Here is a 6,000-nt window from a genome sequence, read left to right as displayed (position 1 = left end):
CTAAAGCAGCCGAGCCCTGATGTCATGGATGACCTTTAGAAGATCAGACCTGCCACTTTAGTTACAGATAAGTCCGTGAAGAAGCACAGACACACACCTATGCTGCTTTCCATTCTGTCTTTTCCCCCTCTCTTTAATTTTCTAGTATGCCCCAGCTGTTAGTGTTGTATGTTTGTATTTGTTTCAAAGCAAAGATCCTCTAGCTGGCTCTCTGATTTTGAAGTGACAGCTTTATGAATTTATTGAATAGCTCTCTCATCGTTCCTTTACACCTGTAGCAAGTGCTCGCACGGGTACTTGAAGAGAACTGGATTCGCGCACTTGTCATTAAGGGCGGTCAGGACTAAGAACACTTTTAAGGGCGGGTACGTTTTGACAAAGCTGCAGGTTTTGCCTTAAACGCAGGTTACACAATCGAGGTTTTATCCAGCACACAATTTTGCTCAAGCAGCTCTCAAAACTCTGCAACTACAGAGGAGCACCGCTTTGAGGTATCTTCCAGGGAGCTTTCTGTGATGCTCCTAAGAGATACAAGTTGGGTCTGTTGTGTTGACGAGAGAGTATGGTATAGCTGCAACAAGTCTTGCAACACTGCCTAGCCTACGGGGGATAAGAGAGCCAAGATGAAAAGAGGTGGAAATCAGAAGGAGGAAAGAGTTTGCAACTTTGCTTCCATCTGAAAATTGCTTGTGTGAGTGAGTGAGTGACACAGTGGCCTTTGAGTTGAGGATACACCTCTTCCACCCGCCCCACCCTCTGAGAGTGAGAGAAGACAGGAAAGGAGGTAGGGGAGGATCAGAGGAGGATGTAGCTGTGCACCGCAGCCTAGCTTGTTGACAGGTCACTGCCTCGGCAGGCTCAGAGATGCATTGTTTCATCCCCATTTAAGCTTAATCACAAAGATCCAGACAGCTGATTCCATTCTTCTCATCTCCAAAAATCTTGGGAGGGAAACAAAGCCCGATTTTCACTATATCTTTTCTCTTTTTAGTCGGAGGCCGACCTAGCACAGACTGAAAATCCTATTAGAATTTCTACAGCCTGCAAACTTTCAAAGAGGCATGAAAGCAAGAGACCTTGTTAATGGTGTGAGATTGCAGGCCTATTTAATCATAATGATGAGAGATTATGAAACAACAGTTTTCTTGGGATGCACATAGCACACGATGGCAATTACAAGCTGTTTTTTTAGAAATTCACAGAGGCATGTTAGATCGTTACCACAATCCTCTCCATTATGAAGCAGTTTTCCTTGAGGTCTTTTCTAATGTATTGCAACATAATCCTATGTGGCCGATGCTGGATCTCAAGGGCAAATTTATTTGGGAACTTCCACCACAGGATGTTATCTTCTAAGAACCATCTCTCTTCTGTCCCCCTCCTCTGTCATTAGCATAAGCTATGCACAGCAGTGTTTGCCGCATATGACATCAGCTGCGATAGCAGTGAAGCTGATAGCTCTGTATTAGGTTCCTCTGGGTAATTTCTGTGACTTTCTGCGGTTGATTTTGATGAAGTGGTTGCTGTCTGGTCCAGGGGATGACAGCTGCAGAATATAGAATAGCTAACTGGTGACCTGCCTCACATAGAGTGGATGTGAACTTTTATTTAATAAAGTGCAAACCAGTAGAAGGTTCTAATTGGCACATGGAGTATGTAAGACTGACCATTTGTGGATGCTGTCATGTTTTCAAATTGTGACTTAAATTGCCTTTTCCCCCCTATTTTCTTAAAGCTGGGCATTATTTTTACACAGCATAAAAATATAATACATTATTTATCTGTTATAGTTTTAACTTGTTGTAATAACATATCTTAAAACTGCAATCTTGGTTTCATTTTTACACTACACAGTGGTATTTTTGAGCTGTTTCTGTGTCCACCTCCACTGCTTTTTCACTCTTGTCTTATCTCCCCTAACTCCAGAAGATAGTATCTTGCTGTGAAATAATGTAACTTCATCTAGATTCAGTGAAATCATCCAGCTTTTCCATGGATAAAAATGATGTTGAGAACTTGGGAAATGAGATGAAACAAATTCTTAGCTGTGAAACCAAAACACGGAGCTTCCAAAAAATTCAAACACTTCGATTAGCTGAAAAGAACAAGGCCTTCACCCATAATAACCTAAGCTTCGGGGTTTTGTTCACCAAACTGCGTGTCCTCACATAACTTCTGCTTTTTAATTTGGTGCCACAACTTTAGTTCCAAATCATAAGGTGAAGCATTTTGTTTCTTTTTAACTGCCTGTAGCTGGTCTGTTTAATAGTGTTTTAATGGAAGTTGTGTTTTTTTCCTACCTTATATCAATACTCATTTAGACATGCCTTGTATTAATAGGAAATTCACTATTTTATACACGATGAAAATGGTTTATATGTTGTTTTGTGGGGTGGGGAGTTGTGTGTCCATGAAGTCTTTGAAAATACTACCAAATTGTTTTTGACATGTCCAAAACTGACTGAATTTACTTATGAAGCCATATTTGTGGGAAATTAAGATCAGCCCCAAAAAATAATAAAATAAAAATTAAAAATTAAACACAAAAATAAATTAAGCAAATAAAAGTTTGACCTGGAATGAATCAAACAGGAGCGCTACAGTGATGTGAAAATGTTTTGAGCCACCTCTCAATAATTTATATTTTACTGGGAAAAGCGAAAATCAGTACAGCGATTTCTTGTAATCCTAAAAAAACAAAGCTCAGACTGGTTTTTTTGCTGAGGTTACAGGAGAGGGACTGAAAGTGAGCAGGCAAAGGGTTACAAGTGTGCGGTGGAGAGTGGACAGGCAGGTCCGATCCAGGTGATTTATTGCCTTCAAAGGTAAGTAGCTTTCTAGAAGAAGCTTCGGTCCAGCTGTGGCTGGTACTTCCAGAGGAAAGAAAGATTGATCTATATTGATAGTGAACAGAAACTTCAGGAAACCACTGGGAAAGACTGACGCAGAAATTCGAGGTACTTTACATGAACTGTGCAAAGACTTAGTCATACAAAGGTTGGTGAGGTTACCACTGTAGTGGAGACAACAATCTGGCGGAGAATTGCTGCCAAAGCAGCTCCTTAAATATCCAGTCTTGTTGAGGTAAAAAGAGAAACAGATGCACAGCTCCTCACTTCTTTGCTTACTTGTCTTTTATGTGTAGACAACACTGGTTCATCCCTTGAGTTTGGTACGTTTTTGAGCTTCAGTGATACATAGGTCAGCGTTAAGTTAACAAACTACATTTCTCTGACAATTGTCAGGTCCAAGAACTGGACTAAAACTGAAAAAAAAAGAAAAAAAAAAAAAAAAAAAACAGCCAATGCCCAAAAGAAAAACTTAGACCTTCATAAATCCTGAAGAGCTATTGCTCAAGACCATTTTAAAAAATTACAAGAAAGTCAGGGTGAAATGAGGGGTGGATCAAGACTTTTGCACAGTACTGTACAAATATTTTACAGATGGGGCCAGGCCACATTCCCTGGATGAGGCGGAGCGGGGTTGGATTAAGGTGTAACTGAAAAATTCAACTTAAGCAAGATATTTATTAAAAATTCCACATAACAGCACCTCGCTGCCGCAGCTGCAGCAGCCACCCTAAATATTTTATCAACTATAAAAGTCAGTCAGCCGGTGGCTGGTAATGTGTTTGTTTCTTTATTCACTAAACCCAAAGGATTGCTCATAAAAAAGGAAGGAAAAACAAGATGAAATAAAAACTCAAACTAAACTTTTGAGCATCCTTTTTCATTATCTGCCAGCATTGCTGTTTTTTTAAATTTTATAGTACAGATGAAACATATTTCATAAACAGCAGTGTACATGTTTTTTTGTTTTTTTTAAAAATGCCAGCAAATCCCAAGCATGCCAAGCCACATCCATAACTCTAACTTCATGCAAATGAGCTGACAGTGAGCTGAATTTTCTGAAAGATGCACACAAAATAAAAGTAGACACAAAAAGCCATTAGCGCAGCCGACACTACAGGGTAAACAATTTTACAGTGTGTACATAACTTTATTTTAACATTTCACAATCATGCCGTGTCCTGAGGACAAAGTCTGTTTGTAGCAGAAACAGAATTTAGAAAAATGATGATGATGGTTGTCCTTCTGCATGACTCATCGTGGCCTAACACACTTTAGCACCTCTTGAAAACTGTTATGTGAATTTTAGATGGTTGCACATTAATCATTTAGGGAAATGTCCCTCTCTTCCTGTTTGCTTGTGTGTGCGTCTTTGCCAAGGGTGCTGTTAGACCTCATTTAATGGGCAGCTGCGATATATAGTTTTTGTCCCAGAAAGAAAGTAAGTAAACAAATAAATAAATTGTCACTGAAACAAAATCCCTTCTGATTGAAGGCGCAGGGTGAAGAGGAGTGGCAGTGCTGAGTAACAGGGCAGGTGCACACTGGACATCTGAAACACTGCGAGTTTTCTCAATGAGTCCAGCAGCACTAGAAAATCTCTTTGGTAGTCTTGCCGTAGGCTGGCCTGCCAGCTCCAGTGTTTGTGTGTGTGTTGTGCATGTGGTGGAAACATAAATTCATCACATACTTTGTTGACATTTTTTCTTCTTACACCAGCTTAGATTTCTGTGAACTGATCTGTTTTTTCCTCACTGAGAATTGTACAAAAACTGACCTGGACAGAAATGTCCTTCAAAGTGCTCCAGAATTTTGAGTTGTATCTCAAATGAAAACATATATAATAATAGTACATTGCTGGCAGAGCCTAGGAGACATCCATGTAAACACAAATGCAGACTGGGTGTTTTTCTTTGTATCTTTCGAAGCAGGGATTATACTTTCTGTCTATGAATAGTCATTTCTGTCATACTTCTTTGTCTGTCACTCAGGGAATATGTAGTTGGTTCATTGTAATGTAAAGTCTCCACGGACGAGTCCATGTTGTCACAAAAGCAGACGTCATGCAAACATCTGCATGGAACATTAGACTAACTGTCTGATGACAAAATTTACATCATTGGGACCTGATTGGAACCTAACAGAGTTGAAGACTAGAGGCGGGAAGATTGATCCAAATATCGATAATATCAGTACCAACATTGGTATAACTATCAACAATTAGTAGCACAATAACATCAATACTTTGTTTTTGTTTTCTAAGTTCAGTATGTAGCCCAATGAATTGTGTTCGACACATTATTTTCTTGGAAATGAAAAACTATGCCTCAAACATGTACCAAACCTCACACTACATGTCTGAACCTTTTGTGTTTAGAACAAAATCATCTTTGTAATATTGTGTAGCGGTCATGTTGTTTGTCAATAAAATCTATGTCTTCATCTCTTTCTGCTTTTCTGAGTTGTTTTTTTTTTTAAATTGCAAGGAACATTATGTTACATTTAAGTGTTAGGACCAAAAAAAAAGACAGATTTTTTTTCAATACCATTGATCATTTTGAGAATTAAGTTTAAATATTGAGATTAAACTTGAAACGCAATTGTGAGAATAATGTTGAAATGTGGAGATTAAAATCTGGTTTCAAGTCAAAATACTGCCACAGGATCTATAACCTCCGGGAAAGCCTTTAGATAGGTTAGTGAAATAACTTGATGAGCTATCTTATTGCATCCTGTAATATAGCATACACCCGCTGTACCGCAGGAGGGTGTAACCACCATGGAACCATCAGTATCCTTGCATCTGTCTACTGCAACTATATCACTTTGCCCAATTCTGGCCAACTCTTCCAAGTCTGGGCTTTTGCTTCTTATCAGATGTAGCTGTCTGCATCATCTCTCCAGTGTCCCTATACTTGTCGCGACAGTGTGTTTATGTGCTAAAAGAGAAATAATTACCTTGTTACTATAACACAAAACAGGCATTTCTGGCAACCAGCTGCATTCAGGCTCCTCCTGCAACAAGATGCATCGCAGACGAGTGGCGCTCAGCAGCACAGACTGACTCAGGTTGCCTGCAAAGTTTTCGCAGTCTGTTTGTGTTTTCAAGAGAGACTGCAGCTATTTGCAAACCTTTGAGAATCAATGAGAG

Source organism: Oreochromis niloticus, linkage group LG2, assembly GCF_001858045.2.
Source record: "Oreochromis niloticus isolate F11D_XX linkage group LG2, O_niloticus_UMD_NMBU, whole genome shotgun sequence".
NCBI classification, from domain to species: Eukaryota; Metazoa; Chordata; class Actinopteri; order Cichliformes; family Cichlidae; genus Oreochromis; species Oreochromis niloticus.
The sequence above is the reverse complement of the archived record's forward strand: the minus strand, read 5'-3'. Positions refer to the sequence as shown.